The 19332-nt window shown below is 35.5% G+C and overlaps 1 protein-coding gene and 1 pseudogene across 10 annotated transcripts in view; one reads left to right on the top strand and one right to left on the bottom strand.

The window, feature by feature from the left end:
* FUT8 (fucosyltransferase 8) overlaps positions 1–19332 on the top strand; it is a 339974-nt gene that overhangs the window by 33567 nt on the left and 287075 nt on the right. The gene's annotated exons all lie outside the window — the stretch shown is intronic.
* On the bottom strand, positions 17735–18740 carry LOC132489099 (UDP-GalNAc:beta-1,3-N-acetylgalactosaminyltransferase 1-like; annotated as a pseudogene).

Here is a 19332-nt window from a genome sequence, read left to right as displayed (position 1 = left end):
ATAGTTTAGCTCTTATTTTTTAAAAAAGACAGAAGAGCAGGGATCCTTAACTTTTGTTAGTTGCAGTATCTTCAGCACTTTGTGTAATGCCTGGGTCTTATTAGGTGTCCAGCAAGTATTTGTTAAAATGATCAGCAAAGGAGAACTAACATATACTGAGAGAAGAACAACAAAAACAGGTGTCAGGACTGGAGTGTTTGAAGAAGAGTCATCCACACTATGAGGGATAATGAGAGTTTCAGTAAAAATTGAAAGCAATCCATGGTCATTGATAACCTGGGCAGTCGCTGAAAGCATTAGTTTTCATCTTAGCCATACATCACTAGGGAGGCAGTGTCATATAGTCATTTAAAGCCCAGGTTCTAGAGACAGACTGCCTGGGTTCAAATCCCATTTTTACACTTAATCCATCTGTGTCATTGAGCAAGTCGTGTTGTTTCAGTTTCCTCTTCTATAAAGTAGAGATGAACTTAGAACTTAGAGGGTTGTGAGAATTCAGTGAGTTATCTCATGTAAGAAAAAAGCGCTTAGAACAATGCCTGGAACATAGTAAACTAAAACAAAATTGTTGTTATTATTACCAAATAACCTAAACACTGTACCTGGCTACTTGAGTCTTCTGTAGACTGTATCTTAATTTGGCAAAAACAAAGTGACTTCATCAGCAATCAGCAATATCTACTGGTATGAAATGTCTTATAAACTCTATAACTAAGGATGCAAACAATCTCATTATTTGTTTTTTTTTTTAAATTTCTTTTAGTACTTCCAAATTTATTGACTTTTAAAAAAGGGAGGTATTAATATAAACTTAATGGTAGACAATAATTATAACATTATCAGTGAAAATTAAGCAGTGCTGAGTTTCACTTTAAAAGTTTTACTTTAAAACCATGTATTTTCGATGGCATTTTATTTTCATAGCTGCCTCTTATCCTGAAAAATCTCATAAACTTTGTTCACTTGTCATAGTTTTATATAGATCTGAAAGGATGGTGATAACAGCTGCTAAGTAAATAGTTTGGAATTTTAGAATTATTCCTATTCTCAGCAGTAGTGTGATACTCTTATGCATTGAATGTCAGTATAAGCAGGAAGAGCCGACAATTTTATTTTCTTTTTTTGAGCTTTTAAATGTATTCCATTCCATCCGAAACCATTGACCATTTTTCAACATTAATGATACAATAGGAATAGAGAAATTTAGAATGAGAAAATATTTAGGGGTTCTAAAATTTCCTTCTTTTATATTTGAAAAAAATAAGTGTGATTATTTACTGAGGGAAAATAATTTAAGATTAATAGCAATGTTTCGTTGTATTTGAAGAACACTTGTTTTTGTACTGAATTGAATGGAGCTATGGTGATAATAATGACAGTCAGTTTTTTTTTTCTTATTTCTAATTCTATAGAGATTAGAGGAAGTTTTCTGACAAATCAGCTTGTTGCTCTATAGTAGTATTTCTCAAACTTTTGTTCTTAAGACCCATTTTACATTCTTAAAAATTATTGAGGGAGAGTACAAGAAACTTTCTGGGGGATTATATTGATACCACATTAGGTTAAAACAAATTTAATATAATTATTCATTAAAAATAACAATAAACTCATTACATGTTTATGTAAATAACATTTTAATTAAAAATAACTAATTTCCAAAACAAAAAAGCTTAATAAGGGTGGCATTGTTTTACATTTTTGCAAAACTCTTTAATGTCTGGCTTAATAGAAGATGTCTGGATTTTTATATTTGCTTCTGCATTTATTATATTATGATATATTGTTTTGGCTGAAGTATATGAAGAAAATATGGCCTCGTATATAGTTGGAAAAGGGAGAAGTAATTTTAGCTTTTTAGATGATTGTGATCTTTTTTTGATTCTATATCAAAACTTGACAAATGGTAGTTTTCTAAACTGTGAAATCTGAAACTATATCAGTGAACCTTTTTACTTTATTACATTAAAATCCATGGCTATGCTGTGTACTTTGAGTGGATCTGTAACCCATATATGGTTTTATAACATTACACTTGGGTCATCTGGAAAATACGGGTTCATTGAGTTATGCAAATCTTCCAAATGTTGACACGTTTCATTATATAACGTCAAAATATCACTTGTTGATAGCATCACCGATCTCAAGGGAAGATGTTAAGCCCATGGTGATGAATACATGTTTCCCCAAATTGTAATTTTCACTTGAAAGTTTAAATTTTATCATTAGCAACTGTCACTAAAGAGGTAGGCTTACTTTGTTCATTTTCAAGAAAATGTCTACCAAATACGCAGGTCTAACAACCATAATTCTTTCAGGTAAAAACAGTGTTCCATGGAAATTGGCTCTTTCAGCTTGCTACTCAATCTCACAGGTGGCTTTCCTCAAGACAGTTGTCCTTTGGTATACACAGAAATGCTTTATTGCATACCTCCATTTCAATACACAGACTTAAGATCTGTTCTGAAGGTTTGAGATTTTAAAATATAAAAATAATTTTTTTTAAAATTTATTTTTAATTAATTTATTTTTGCCTGTGTTGGGTCTTCATTGCTGCATGTGGGCTTTCTCTAGCTGCTGCGAGTGGGGGCTACTCTTTGTTGCGGTGCGTGGACTTCTCATTGCGGTGGCTTCTCGTTGTGGAGCACGGGCTCTAGGCTCGCGGGCTTCAGTAGTTGTGGCACATGGTCTCAGTAGTTGTGGCTCACGGGCTCTAGAGTGCAGGCTCGGTAGTTGTGGCACACGGGCTTAGTTGCTCTGCAGTATGTGGGATCTTCCTGGACCAGGGCCAGAACCCATGTCCCATGCATTGGCAGGCGGATTTTCAACCACTGCACCAAATTTTTTACTCTTTATCAAGGATATTCTTAAGTAAAACTAGCTTCCCTCCACCTTTCCCCCAACTCCCCACCAGTTGTGTGTCAGTGAAGCATACGCTGACTGCTAATATAGTTTGATGCCAGGGCCTTGATTCATTCTAAGGCACCATCATTTTTATCCATCTTTGTTTTTGCATTGTGCATGCAAATGGTAACTCTGTGATAAAGGCAGTTACAATCTCAGTGTTATTATGAAAATAGTTTTGTCCTTGTGGATCCCTTGTGGATCCCAATTGATTCGTGGATCATACTTTATATGTAGCAGGCCAATTTGTGGATATATCTTTTAGTTATTAGAGGATAGTTATTTACTGATTTTTTTTTTTACCTGAATTTTCCTGTTCAATTTTCTGTCTTGGGATAAATTTCAAAGCTTTTAATTACTGTACATTTTTAAGGAATCCAGGTGATAGAAGGTTCTTGAGAGGAACCGGTCTTGAATATTGATTATTTAACAGTTCCAAAGATTTAGAACAGTGAAAAGGAAATAATTTTGCCTTGGATTTGAATGGTTCTCTGGACCAAGGTTTAGAGAAAAGCAAGGAAAAGTTTTTATCAGTGGAAGCTGGTACAAGAGCTTCAAAATCTATCCTTTCATCTTTATATTATGTTCTCAGAGCTCTTGAACCTTGAGAAATTGGTGTTGGGGTTTTGGTGCTGGAAGAATAGAAGTTGAGGGGTTCCAAACCTTTATTAGATCCACACTGAAACTAGAGCCACTGCACTTTAATTTTTTTTCTGTGTTGAGGTTCTGTTTAGGATTTTAGTAGGAAAAAGTATTCTGTGGCTAAAATATGTTTAGAAACTTCATATTTATCTTTAGGACTTCTTTCTGAATAACTTAGTTCATTTTCTTATGCAGATTATCATTGCTGGTTGATATTTACATATGGGTTCATCCATTTAACACATGTTTATTACAGTATACACTATGTGGCAGGCACTGGCTGGATATGGGAAGGAGTTAGGTCAGAAGGCAGACATTGACAGACATAGTTCTATTCCCTACGCTTGGATACTACACAATTTTGGACTTTACAGTCTAGCAGAGTCTCCTCCATACTTCAGCTGGTCCTGGGTCAGGTTCCCTACATCTGTTTTCCAATCTAAAAATTATTACCCTAGTGACCTTTAAAGCTTTGTATTTTTAAACTAATTTCAGACTCACAAAAATGAATGGAACAAGAATAGTGTAAAGAATTCTTCTGTATCCCTTGTCTAGTTTTCCAAATGTTAATATTTTATCACGTTTTCTTTATATTTCTATCATTCTTTTTTTCTGAACTATTTGAAAGTTACAGACATGATCCTCTGAAACTCAGTGTGTATTTTATATTTTATGAAATGCAGAACAGTCTTGTGAAGTAACCAAAGGACATTAATCTATCTATAAGCCTTATTCATTTAATATATCTATATGTATTAAATCTTATTTAGTCTGTCTATGAAATTAAATTTTTTCAATTGACCAAATAATACAGCAAAATAAAAAGTATTTTTCTCTCATCCAGGGTCAGATTCAGGATCTTGAGTTGCTTTCATTTTCTTTAATTTGGGAAAGTTTCTGTCTTTTACGACACTGACTTTTTAAAATTGCGTAGGCCAGTTATTTTGTAGTGTCCCTCAGTTTGGGTTTGTCTAATGTATCATCTTAGTAGAATCTGATGATGCATTTTTTTGTAGGACTACTTAGTACTGATGTTGTGTCCTTCTCAGGTTGTTTGATCTGGAGCCACATGATGTTGATTTGTCCCATTATTAGTGATGTCGGCTTTGATCACCTGCCAGTTCTTTTCACTATAAAGATGCTATGTTTTTCCTTTGTAATTAATAAGTATATTATGAGGAAATACTTGAGACTGTATGAATATCCTGTTCCTCATCAGAATTTCATTAACTACTTTTGCATCCCTTTGAGGAGTTTAGATTGAATCAATATTATTAATATGGTAGTTGCCAAATGGTGAATTTCTCCTTTAATTAGCTGACATTCTAACATGTACAGACACATGGATTCTTATTTTACTTAGTGCTGTCAAATTACTATCATTTATTTTGATTCTCAGATTGTCCCAGATCTGGTGCCTTCAGGCTGACTCCTGTCTTCTTAAGAAAAGTTTCCATCATTCTTTGAACATTTCCTTAGTTTCTGGCACGAGATGTTCTGGGTCCATCTTGTACTATTCCAGCCCCTGAAGTGGAATGAGCTGTTTTTCCAAGAAGTCTCAATTCCTTTTAGTAGAGAATAGTATTTAGATAAAAGGTCTGGGTGCTAGTTGTCTTGCCCATTGTTAGTGGGGTGTCATTGCTTCTAAGCCCTCTCAGTTGATAGAATTAGGAGATACACACACACATTCATATCTCTCTCTTATTTCTGTGTGTGTATATCTACATATTTAGTTCAAGTTGATACCTCCAATTTCAATCCAGCACCACAGGATTCACTCTAATCTGACTTTTTCAGTATTTCTAATTCCCTCTGCTGATGGTGATACACCTGTCTCTGATTATTTATAATATATTTACTTATTTAGTCAGTCCTAGTATGCATAGAAGATAGTCTCAAAATCGCTAGCCCATACCAGTGGAAAAATTAACTAGTGTTCTTTTTGTTTTCAGCTTGAGCGTGTATAGACAAAATACCGTATTCAAAAGTTACTTCAGTTAGTTCTTCCTAGTGGCCCTATTCCCCTTTTGGGTTTGTCTAATGTTTCATCTTAGGAGAATCTGATTATGCATTTTTTGCAGGGCTACTTAGTACTGATGTTGTGTCCTTCTCAGGTTGTTTGATCTGGAGCCACATGATGTTGGTTTGTCCCATTATTAGTGATGTTGGCTTTGATCACCTTTTTCAGTGTGGATATATTAATTATTTGAAATACTTTCAGGTCCAGTTCTTTCTGTCTGTGTATCACTTTAGGGGTTAGCCCCCCTCTGTCCTTGTTGATTTTATTTATTTTTTGAGTATGTGAAACATTGATATGGTTCAGAACTATAGGAGCTCATAGCAGGAGTCAGAACTATATAGAAAGGTATATTCAGAAGTGTCATTTGCCCATCTCTTCCACTCCATTTTCATATACTCCCGATAGGCTGAAAAGTGGCCCCATGGATGGCATGCAAGTGCCAATCTCTGAAATTTGTTAATTTGAAAACAGCATCTTTGCAGATGTGATTAAGACTCGGGATAGTTTATCCTGGGTGGGCCCTAAATGCAATCACAGATATTCTTATGAAGGAAGCAGAAGGAGACTTGACATAGGAGAGGAGAAGGCAATGTGATCATAGAGGCAGAGATTGGAGTGTTGTAACCACAAGCTAAGGAATGGTGGCAGCCACCAGATGTTATATGAGACAAGGAACAAATTCCTTCCTAGAGCCTCCTAAGGGAGTGAGGCCCTATCACACCTTAATTTCAGCTCAGCGAAACTGATTTCAGACTTCTGACCTTCAGAGCTGTGAGAGAATAAATTTATGTTGTTTTAAGCAACCAGGTTGGTGGTAATTTGTTACAGCAGCCACAGTAAACTAATACACACCCCTTGTTGGTAACCAGTCTTATTATTTTCTTTTTTTTTTTTAACATCTTTATTGGAGTATAATTGCTTTACAGTGTTGTGTTAGTTGCTGTATAGCAAAGTGAATAAGCTATACGTATATATATCCCCATATCACCTCCCTCTTGCGTCTCCCTCCCTCCCACCCTCCCTATCCCACCCCTCTAGGTGGTCACAAGGCACTGAGCTGATCTCCCTGTACTATGCGGCTGCTTCCCACTAGCTATCTATTTTACATTTGGGAGTGTATATATGTCCATGCCACTCTCTCACTTGGTCCCAGCTTACCCTTCCCCCTCCCGTGTCCTCAAGTCCATTCTCTATGTCTGTGTCTTTATTCCTGTCCTGCCCTTAGGTTCTTAAGAACCACTTTTTATTTATTTTTTAAATTAATTATTTTATTTATTTTTGCTGTGTTGGGTCTTTGTTTCTGTGCAAGGGCTTTCTCTAGTTGTGGCAAGAGGGGGCCACTTTTCATCGCAGTGCGCGGGCCTCTCACTGTTGCGGCCTCTCCCGTTGCGGAGCACAGGCTCTGGACACCCAGGCTCAGCGGCCATGGCTCACGGGCTTAGTTGCTCCGCAGCACGTGGGATCTTCCCAGACCAGGGCTTGAACCCATGTCCCCTGCATTGGCAGGCAGATTCCCAACCACTGTGCCACCAGGGAAGCCCTTTTTTTTTTTTTTTTTAGGTTCCATATATATGTGTTAGCATACAGTATTTGTTTTTCTCTTTCTGACTTACTTCACTCTGTATGACGGTCTCTAGATCCATCCACCTCACTACAAATAACTCAATTTCGTTTCTTTCTTTGGCTGAGTAATATTCCATTGTATATATGTGCCATATCTCCTTTATCAGTTCATCTGTCAATGGACACTTAGGTTGCTTCCATGTCCTGGCTATTGTAAATAGAGCTGCAGTGAACACTGTGGTACATGACTCTTTTTTGAATTACGGTTTTCTCAGGGTACATGCTCAGTAGTGGGATTACTGGGTCGTATGGTAGTTCTATGTTTAGTTTTGTAAGGAACCTCTATACTGTTCTCCATAATGGCTGTATCAATTTACATTCCCACCAACAGTATAAGAGGGTTCCCTTTTCTCCACACCCTCTCCAGCATTTATTGTTTGTAGATTTTTTGACGATGGCCATTCTGACTGGTGTGAGGTGATACCTCATTGTAGTTTTGATTTGCGTTTCTCTAATGGTTAGTGATGTTGAGCATTCTTTCATGTGTTTGTTGGCAATCTGTATATCTTCTTTGGAGAAATGTCTATTTAGGTCTTCTGCCCATTTTTGGATTGGGTTGTTTGTTTTTTTGATATTGAGCTGCATGAGCTGCTTGTATATTTTGGAGTTTAATTCTTTGTAAGTTGCTTCATTTGCAAATATTTTCTGCCCTTCTGACGGTTGTCTTTTCATTTTGTTTATGGTTTCCTTTGCTGTGCAAAAGCTTTGAAGTTTCATTAGGTCCCCCCCCCTTTTTTTTAAATTTCTCTAGGAAGTGGGTCCAAAAGGATCTTGCTGTGATATATGTCATAGAGTGTTCTGCCTATGTTTTCCTCTAAGAGTTTTATAGTGTCTGGCATTACATTTAGGTCTTTAATCCATTTTGAGTTTATTTTTGTGTATGGTGTTAGGGAGTGTTCTTATTTCATTCTTTTACATGTAGTTGTCCAGTTTTCCCAGTACCACTTATTGAAGAGGCTGTCTTTTCCCCATTGTATATTCTTGCCTTCTTTATCAGAGATAAGGTGACCATATGTGTGTGGGTTTATCTCTGGGCTTTCTATCCTGTTCCATTGATCTGTATTTCTGTTTTTATTTATAAGTTTTGTTATATAAATTTTGTTAGGTATTGCCAAATTCCCCTCTATTAGCATGTGCTGATTTACATTCTCACTGGCAACTTATGAGAGTACCTGTTTTTCCACAGTCTTACCAAGAGAATATATATTAAAACATGGGGGGTGGGTAGGTGAGAAGTGGTAGGCCAGTGTACTGAGTGAGGTTGAACATCTTTCCTATGTTTAAAGTCCATTTTTATGTACTTTACTTTTTGTGAATTATGTGTTGCCATTTTTTTCTATTAGGTTTTTGGTCCCATCTTCTCTCAGTTTTTAAGAACTCTTTCTATACTTGGGATACTAGATCTTTATCTGTAATATATGTTTTATATATTTTCTTTCAATTTTTCAGTTTTTTATGTTGCTTATGATATCTTTTAAAAAATTTAATACTTATTTTTTTGGAGAAGTTTTAGGTTTACAGAAAAATTGATTAGAAAATACAGAGTTCCCACATTACATTTCCCTGCCCTGTCAGTTTCTCCTATTTTTTACCTTTTGCAGTAGAGTGACACATTTTTTTTGATTGATGAACCAATGCTGATACATTATTATTAACTAAAGTCCACAGTTTACATTCGAGTTCACTCTGTCTTGTATATTTTATGAATTTTGACAAATATATAACGATGTGTGCCTACTATTACTATATTGTACAAAATAGTTTCACTCTATATCAGGCATCTTTTCTGACCACAGTGGTATGAAACTAGAGATCAGTTATGATAGGAAAACTGGAAAATTCACAGATATGTGGGGATTAAACAACATGCTACTGAACAACCAATGGGTCAAAGAAGAAACCAAAAGAGAAATAAAATGTTACCTTGAGACAAATGAAAATGGAAATACAGCATACCAAAACTTATGGGATGCAGCAAAAGCAGTTCTGAGAGGGAAGTTCATAGCAATAAACGCGCATACTAACAAAAAGAAAGAACTCAAATAAACAGCCTAACTTAATACCTCAAGGAACTAGAAAAAGAACAAACTAAACCCAAAGTTAGTAGAAACAAAGGAAATAACAAAGATCAGAGCAAAACAATGAAATAGCGCTAAAAAGACAATAGAAAGGATCAATGAAACTAAGAGCTGTTTTTTGTTTGTTTGTTTGTTTAAAAGATACACAAAACAGACAAACCTTTAGCCAGACTCACCAAGAAAAAAAGAGAGAGGACTCACATAAATAAAATCAGAATTGAAAGAGGAGATGTTACAATTGATGCCAAAGAAATACAAAGGATTTTAAGAGACTACTGTGAAGAATTATTGAATATATACCAACAAGTTGGACAGTCTGTAAGAAATGAATAAATTTCCAGAAACATACAGCTTACCAAGACTGAATCAAGAAAAAATAGAAAATCTGAACAGACTGATTACTAGTAAGAAGATTGAATCAGTAATCAAAAACCTCCCAACAAATAAAACTTCAGGACCAGGTGGGCTTCACTGGTGAATTCCACCAAACATTTACAGAAGAATTAATATCAGTCCTTCTCAAACTCTTCCAAAAAAATAGAAGAGGAGGGAACACTCCCAAACTCATTTTATGAGGCCAGCATTACCCTGATACTAAAGTCAGACCAGGACACTACGAGTTAAGGAAACTACAGGCCAATATCCCTGATGAACATAGATGCAAAAATCCTCAACAAAATATTAACAAGCTTAATTCAGCAACACATTAAAAGGATTATGCATCATGATCAAGTGGGATTTATCCCTGGGATGCAAGGATGGTTCAGAAAACACAAATCAATAAATATGATGTACCAGATTAATAGATTGAAGTATAAAAGTCATGTTCATCTCAATAGATGCAGAAAAAGCATTTGACAAAATATCATTTCATGATAAAACCTCTCAACAAATTGGGTGTAGAAGGAACATACCTCAACCTATGAAATGGGCGAAAATAATTACAAGTTATATATCTGATAAAGGGTTAAGATCCAAAAAATATAAGGAACTCATACAACTCAGTAGTAAAAAAAAAAAAAAAGAAAAATCTGATTACAAAATGGACAGAGAACTGAATAGACATTTTTCCATAGAAAACATACTAATGGCCAACAGGTATATGAAAAGATTCTTGAGATCACTAATAATCAGGGAATTGAAAATCAAAACCACAATGAGATATCACCTCACACCTGTTAGAATAGCTGTTATCAAAAAGATAAGAGATGACAAGTGTTGGCAAGGCTGTGTAGAAAAGGGAACCCTTGTGAACCGTTGGTGGGAATGTCGGTTGGTAGAGCCACCATGGAAAAGAGTATGGAGGTTCCTTAAAAAATTAAGAAGAGAACTGCCATATGATCCAGCAGCCCTACTTCTGGGTATATATCCAAAGGAAATGAAAACACGATTTTGATGAGATATCTGCATACCCATGTTTATACACACAGTGGGTTATTATTAAGCCATGAGAAAGAAGGAAATCCTGTCATTTTAACAGCATTGATGAACCGTGAGGGTATTATGCTATGTGAAATAAGTCTGACAGAGAAAGACCAATACTGTGTGATATCACTTATAAATGGACTTTAATAAAGCTGAATTCATAGAAACAGGCTGGAGTGGTGGTTACCAGGGGTGGGGGATGGCAGAAATGGGGAGATGTTGGCCGAAGGATATAGACTTCCACTTATAAGATGAAAAAGTTCTAGGTATCTAAAAAAGTTTCTATTTATCTATGCTAGGGTGCACTGACTCTTTTCTGTGTTATTTCCAATCTGTTCTTGTTCTAGATACTCTTTTACTATTCTAGAATTTCCATTTGGTTCTTCTTTATGGTTTACATTTCCTTGTGGGCATATTTTCCTTTATTGTTGAGCATAATTATAATAGCTCTTTTAAAATCCTTGTTTTAAAGGATTTAAATCACCAACATCTGATTCCACAAGGTTGTTATTTATTGTTTTCTTGTTGTTTCTTTGTTTGGTCTCATTTTCTTGGCCTTTATGTCAAATGATTTTGGATTATAATCTTTATGTTTGATTGTTATGGATTCTGTTACAGTCCTCCATAAAAGGGCTGATATCTTTGTTTTAGCAGGCAGTTAATTTTGTTGTACTCATACTTCAAACTCTGTGTCTTAGGAGACAATTCAACTGTCAGGTTTTTGTTTTTGTTTTTGTTTTAATCATTAGCTGGTGTCTGTCCTCCATATATGCAGTTAATTGGTCAGCCAGTTGGTCTGTCAAAGATTTGGGCAGACTTAAACATAGGATTTACAACTTCCCCTGTCTGACCCTCTTCTTTCTGGAATTTCTCCCTCACTTTCCAGTGTTGGTGGTTGCTTTGAAAGCTTCCTCTGGCACTCCAGAAAAGAAAAACTGCGCATAAAAACTGTGGTTCTCTGTTGGAATTTTAGTTTGTGCAGCCACTGATTGTGGCCTGCCCTCCAGCTATACACAGTATATTTAGAAACTTACTCCTGCCATTTTTTTGTTCCAAGTATATATGCCCTCCAGAATCTGTCTGCTTTTGTTCATTTTCCTGTGCCTTCAGAGGTTGGTGGTGTTTATATTTTGTCAATTTTTATAATTGTTGTCTGGAGGAGGATTGGTCTGGATAAGCTGCTTCTACCATATTGGACATGGAACTTACCCGCTCTCCCATTTTTAAAAGAATGCATAGTCTCATTGATTTTAATTTAATATTTTACAGTCATATAAGGTGACTTCTTTTTTGATGCTCAGATTTGGCCAATGGGAGCCCCTTCAAGCTTACTTTTGTGTTTTCTTTTTTGTGTGTGTGTGTATGGGTGTGTGTGTTCTCTGTGTCTTTCTGATGGGCCTTTATTCGTCTTTGAATTCTTTCTGTCAAGCATACAATGATGTCCCAGGCTCACTTTATATATTCCCTGCTTCAGATATGAGAATAAGATTTAGATACTATTATCTGGGTTCTAAGTTCATTTTTCAGGGGCATCATTTATTCTAAGACTTCTTAGAAATGTAAAGTTACATGTGGCTACTAGAAAACTTAAATTACACATTATTTTTCAGTTTTAAAATTTATTTATTTATTTATTTATTTATTTTTATTTTTTATTTTTTATTTTTTTTTGCGGCATGCGGGCCTCTCACTGTTGTGGCCTCCCCCGTTGCGGAGCACAGGCTCCGGACGCGCAGGCTCCGGACGCGCAGGCTCAGCGGCCATGGCTCACGGGCCCAGCCGCTCTGCGGCACATGGGATCCTCCCAGACCGGGGCACGAACCCGCATCCCCTGCATCGGCAGGCGGACTCCCAACCACCTGCGCCACCAGGGAGGCCCTAAAATTTATTTTTATTGATTTATTTTTTGTTAATTTTTATTGGAGTATAGGTGGTTAACAGTGTTGTATTAGTTTCTGCTGTACAGCAAAGTGAATCAGTTATACATATATATATATCCACTCTCTTTTAGATTCCCTTTCCATTAAAAAAAAATAGTGACAATATCAGATATTTACCAGAATACAGAGAAACTGGATCACTTATACATTGCTGGTGGGATTGAAAATGATATTGCCATTCTGGAAAACACTTTGGCAGTTTTGTAAAAAAAAAAAAAAAATTTAATTAATAAAGCATGCAATTAATTACATGACCCAACAGTTGCACTCCTGGGCATTTATCTCAGAGAAATAAAGATTTAAGTCCACACAAAAACTTGTAAAACAAAACAAAAAAAAGAAAAGAAAACTTAAATTACACATTAAAAAATTAAAAATAAAGTTTCAGTTAACTTAATTATAGATCCAAATATTATCACATGTATTAAAATACTACCATGTCAGTACTTGAGTATTATCATTGATATGTAATCAACATAACAACTATTAATGAGATACTTAAATTCTTTTGTTTGTACCAAGTCTTCAAAATCTTGTGTGTATTTTACACTTAACAGCATATCTGGATTTGGACTGGCCACAATTCAAGTATGCAATAGTGCTCAGTAGCCACATATTTTCTTACAGTTTGTTTTTTGCCTTTACTTATAGTTTTTGGCAGTTTTGGCCATCTATATTTCAGAAATCAGTTTTTATTGTTGAATGTATCAATTAAAAATTGTATCTTTTGCCTTTGGATTTTCAGTCACTGCTAGACTTCCCTCATTCCAGGATATAGTTGGAATCATTTGTGTTTTCTTCTAGGACATTCATGGTTTTAATTTTTGTGTCTTACTTCCTGATCCATTTGGGATTTTATGTATTCTGCAGTTTTTGTCCTTCATTTCATTCAAAAGTTATTTAATAGAATATTTTTTAACTTGCAGGAGGAAGGGCTTTTTGTTGTTGTTCATGTGTAGTTGTATTGTGATCAGATAACATAGTTTGTGTTATTTCTACTCTGTTAAACTTATTGAGATTTTCTTTATGACCTTTCATATGATCCGTTTTTGTGAATAGTCCACGTCCACTTAAATAGATTGTTTTCTCTATCAGAGTACAAAGTTAAGTATAGTAAGTTCAATATAATGTAATCTACCTTATTGATTACATAGCTTATGTCTTCTATAGCTTTACTTACTATTATTCTGTTTCTGTTAATTTCTTCATCTATCTAATGTAGATTTTTGTTTTACAAAGCTTATGACTGTGTTCTTTGGTGCATAGATATTCGTAACTGATTTATCTTCCTCATTGTCAATTTGTTCTTTAACATTAAAAAAAAAAGTCCTACTTTGTCATGTTAGGTGCCTTTTTCAGCCTAAATTCTACCTTGTCAGTTATTAAGATCATAACTTCTGCTTTCTTTTTTGTTGTATTTGCCTGTTACACCTGTGCTCATATCTTTTTCCTTTTAATGTTTCTTAATTACTTTGTTTTAGGTGCTCCTTGTATATAGCGTACAGTTGGGTTTTGGGTCATGAGCTGATCAAAAATCTTTTTCCTTTTAGTAGAGGAGATAAGCTCTTTGCATTTACTATTGACACTGATAATCTTGAGCTTAGCTCTGACAATTATTTATTATATTTGCTGTTTGTATTCTGTTTGCTATGTGTCTTTTACTATGTTTTATGTTTCCATTGCTCTTTTGAAGAATTTTGCTTTGAAAAATTGTTTTGATATTGAGTATGTTTATCCTACTAAAGCATGGGATTTCATTAATAGTAATATATTAATATTGTTTCCTTAATTGTGACAAATGTACCAGAGTAATGCAAGATGTTAACAGTAGGGGAATCTGGGTATATGGTATGTGGAAACACTGTACTATCATTGCAACTTTTCTGTAATGTAAAACTATGCTAAAATATAAACAAACTGTTTTAATGTAGTGGTGCTGGTGGTGTCCTGGGTTGGTTTTGTAAAGTGAATTTTATGTGAATTTATTGCTGAACTTGGTGAATATAAGCTGTTTTTGTCAGTTTTCAGTGACTCTGGGAGGTGTAATCATATATTTGATGGTAAAGAGTTGTAGGAAAATATCTTTGTTTTATAATAAGCAAAAAGAAGTTTTTGTACTGGAGAGAAATTTTTTTTAGCTAAAGATTAAAGAAAAATTTGCTTCTAGAACTGGTTACTCAAATCATATCTTGTGTAGACGAATTATTTAGAATGTTGGGGAAGAGGGCATGTTTAGTAGTTAACAGCTGAGTTCTGAATTGAAATATAAGCTGAAGAATTTTAACGGCACCTAGAAGGTGTAGTTCAGGCTTTCAGTCCCAGAATTTTAGAGCTGGGAGAGACCTTTACAATTTATTCCAATTCTTTCATTAATAGAAGAATAACTAGAAGTCTAGGAAAGTGATATGTTATATCTAAAATCATGTAGTAAATTAATATGAAGAGCTGGGACTAGAACCTAAGCCTCTTCATTTCTGTTTCAGGATTCTTTCTTCAGTGCCAGAATGTGTTCTTAAAAGTCACGATTATCCAGATACTGGGATCTTCACATCTTACTTAGAGTGCAGCTCTGGCAATGTTACATGTTTATACTGGCATTTAAAAAATGGCACCAAAACACAAGTCATTTACTCAATATCCCAGAGGTAATGTTAGGTCATAAGACTCTGGCTTATTGATTTTTACCTCTATATCTAATCCAGTAAGGGAAGGGCTAGCTAGAAGATTATAGTAAATAGGCCAATTGTTACGAACTATAGTTGGGGAGCTAGAACAGGACCTGGTGCTGGAAACCATAAAATGCCAGAAGATTTTTGGGCTGTAGTGATGTGGATGATGTCAAAGTGATAAGAGCTTCTACCATGACTAAGTGGACTCTAGAACCTATAGAATGGAGGACAAAGTAAAGGAGGTTGTGGAGCCACCATCAAACTTGCTCTTTGAATGCTATTTGTTCTGTTCTCATTCCCTAGAACATTCCACTACTTGCCAGGTAGGATTTAGAATAATCATCGATAATGAAATTAAATTCATCTGATATCTGCAAAACACTTTTATTTTGCAAAGTACTCTCACAAATACACTCTTTGATCCTTGCAGTATCCTTGTGAGATGGGTAGAAGGGATACTGGTGAGCAGAAAATGTTAAATACTAATGTGTGTCAAAGCAGCATGCTAGAAACCACTAAAAGATATAAAGATGAATAGACATAGTCTTGGCTCTCATGGTGTGCACAGTCTTGTGGGGGACGGGGTGGGGGAAAATAGCCAAGTGTAATGTAAAGCAAGTTGAAAAAGATTTAGAAAGTCAAGTTATTTCCCATGGGAATTTAAAAGGAGTGATGGTGTTATAAACGATGGAAATTGTACTACTTTGCCTTCTGATTTCAGACTAGCTGAAAGGATTATAACTATAAAAGGATATTGACTGTAATAGATACAGATATAATCTTCTTTTCTAATTTTTCAGAAATCTTATTTTTATTTTAGGTGATTTTGCAAAGCTTATCTGAACAAATTTATGAACTAAGGATGACAGAAGTCACTTAAATTTCTGTTTCAATGATTTTTGGCAAATAGGGCTGGCTGGAGGAGGAGAAGAATAAAAGGGAATTGACATTATAATGTCAAACAGAACTTACAAATTTACCTAGGCCAAAATATGAATAAAAATTTAACTGGGCCCTATTAACTGGTAAGAAGATCGATAGAGTAAAACTGATGCACTACTAGTTTATGTTGTCAAGGTAGACAACTTCAGAATATGAGAGGGAGTAGTGAAGACTTCTAGTTCCTAACTTGGTTTTTTATATTGCTTCAAAGTAATGTTACATTTCAGGATCATTATAGTAAATATTTGCTTACCAATAAATATGAGTTTAACAGTTTTAGAATAATGAATTCATTTTTATTGAAACAGTGGACAAAACAGGCTTTTCAGTTTTTTGTTTATTTTTCAAATTCATATTGGTTATCAGGTTTTTTTTCTCTTTTCCTTTTTATTCTCAAACTGATTGTTAATGAGAAAACACATGGAGCAGTTAACAACGACACTTGAATCTTTAGTCTTCTCTTTCCAACTCAAGCACTGAAATATGACACTCCTTTCATAATATTCTTTCTGGCCATCACGTTCTCTCTTTTCTTTTTGGCTTCAGAGTCCTTTCCAAAAGGGAATATGCTGCCTGGCATTCTATATTATTCCTAATTTCCAGGTGGAAAAATGAGACCAATGAAGTGACACCTAAACACAATGGGGATTATAGTTTTAAAAACAAGACAATAAGTCAGATCTTCTTGCTTTCATTCTTCTCTATTTTACCATGACAAAATACTTATCGAAGTCCAAGAGATTACTGATATACAATAATGACCAATGACTTCACATTAATGGAGCTATTCATAATAAACTCATCAGAGAAGTAATTGGAAAAAATTTAAATATAAAGAGTGATTTTCACTATTCTGTTTATATAGTATTGAAACAACCATAACATTCAAACACCCAGGAAGTGCAAAACTCTAAGTAATATTAAATAATAATTGATATTAACTCTGAAATACTGCAACATCTTGAAGTATCTTGTGAATGACCAAAAACAGATGAAATTTTGTTTGGTATAGCTTCAGTTGTTTTCCACAGAACTGTATATTAAAAAAACTGGTAATCCATGTAAGATATACACAAAACCTTGAACTGACTAGATTGTTCAATGAAAAATACTCCACACTGCTTTGTTGTTATGGACAAATGAGCTTATAATTCAATGAAACCCTTTTAAGAAGTTCTAGTCTATGGAATGACATCTTCAAATTGTTTGGTCCTATTAGTTTTATTAACAGAAACCTCCCATTCCTTCATAAAATGTTTATTAATTCCTCTGAATATCATCTTTAAAAGGGCTGACTTGATTGTTGTCAAAATAAATCACAGGTCAAGTGCAACCCTCCAGTCTCCAGTCTATGGGCTCTTCCATGAGTTTCAGTTCCGTGTAAGCCACACAGTGACCTTCCCACGAGTTTTCCATTGGAGATTTCACAGTCCTAACTTTAACGTTTTCCACAAAGTATCCCTCCCTTCTCTAGCCTTTGGGTAGAATGTCAAATTAATAATGGCATGTGGTGTTCCTTAGCATAACCTGCCAAAATGTGATGATTTCCTTAGAAGAAAAGCCATGGGCTGCAATCACACATCTGAGTTGACAGACATCCAGATGAATCCTATATAAAAAGAAAAGGTTGGTGTCTTCTGGAATATGAATGTACACCTTTAATAAATTCAAACAGATCCCAACATAAACATCTTCAAACTTGACGGGTTTTGACTCATCATTTCATAGATTCTTGGCACCAAATCTCTGGACATGATATATACTAACCCAACCCACTGCAGTAGGGAGGAAACGCCTTGAAGGGATACTCCTGGTATGAAATATGGGTTTTTTGGGTAAAATCCTCTATAGGACTAATTATCAATTAGAGGATAACGTGTGAAAAACTTCTCTGAGTGGTTTAAATTTAAAAGATACTTCACTAAATTGCCAGTATTGATGAAGACATCAGTGTCTGTCTTCATGATGTACCTGGCATTGGGGCAAAACTCGGTTACCCACCTAAATGCCATAATCGTTTTCAAGGTCAGGTTATTGTACGTGCCTATAAAAAATCTTGTCATATTATGTCAACATAAAGGAGGTGTTCATCCTCTAAGGATAATGCTAACAATTTTTCTTCCCTTTCAGCCTGTTGGCCTAATAAGAAAAATGTAAGAACCTCATATCCCCACCAAGACTTCTTTTCACCCGAAGTAACTCTAATGGCCTGTCTGGCTTTCACATCTGAAGGGTGTGAGGTCACCAGGATAACAAGAAATGGGTTTTGATGAGAGCAGTTCTAATGCTCTTGAAGTGTGAAGTGGAAGTCTTGTTTGGAAATGGGCTCATACTCGTAGAAGTACATCCAGTTCACGCGTTCTGTCACATTGTAGTGGGGGCAGACTGAGGTACCACATCACCAGGAAACTCAGGAGCGACAGCAGCAGGAGGCTTCATTTGGGGGATTGCAGTGACATCCTACTCGGAAGGGTGGGGTGCTCAGGAGGGCCGGGGCCATCCATTCACAGCCCCTCAGGAGCACGCGAGCCTCAGGTTCTAGCTGCTAGACACTGTACAACCTTTTGGGGGGTCCATTTAATCTCAGCCATCCATGACCTTCTTCTTGATTTATTCCTTCAGAGTGAAAGACCTTCAGTTTCACCAACTGAACATTCAGTAGTAAGTAGTAGTCAAAAATAATGCTTGAAATTTCTACTGAAAAACAGAGACTCTCAGATTGGCTTAAAATTCTGCCATATACTGCTTACAAGACACATGCCTGTAGAATTTCTTATGAGACTAAAGCACTAGCTGAAGTTTTCTGTTTTCGTGTTCCATGCTTTAATTAAAAGATTTGCCGTGAACTACTCTAAGTGGCCTGGAGAAAGCTAAAACCCAAAGCTGTTCCCAGTTGAAGACTGCAAACTCAAATCTTCCTTACCTCTGGTGGGGCAGCTGATCGTCACAGAGGCCCTGGCCCCTGGGCCCATATTTCTTAATATCACCTACTTTAGTGATGTCTATTTGCCCATTTACAAAGTATGCTAAAAGGAGCAACTTCCCTTGTTATACCAGATTCATTAGCATATTAATTAATGCTACAGGGAAAG

Source organism: Mesoplodon densirostris, chromosome 4 (assembly GCF_025265405.1).
Source record: "Mesoplodon densirostris isolate mMesDen1 chromosome 4, mMesDen1 primary haplotype, whole genome shotgun sequence".
Taxonomy (NCBI): domain Eukaryota; kingdom Metazoa; phylum Chordata; class Mammalia; order Artiodactyla; family Ziphiidae; genus Mesoplodon; species Mesoplodon densirostris.
This window is presented reverse-complemented; position numbering and strand designations above follow the sequence as displayed.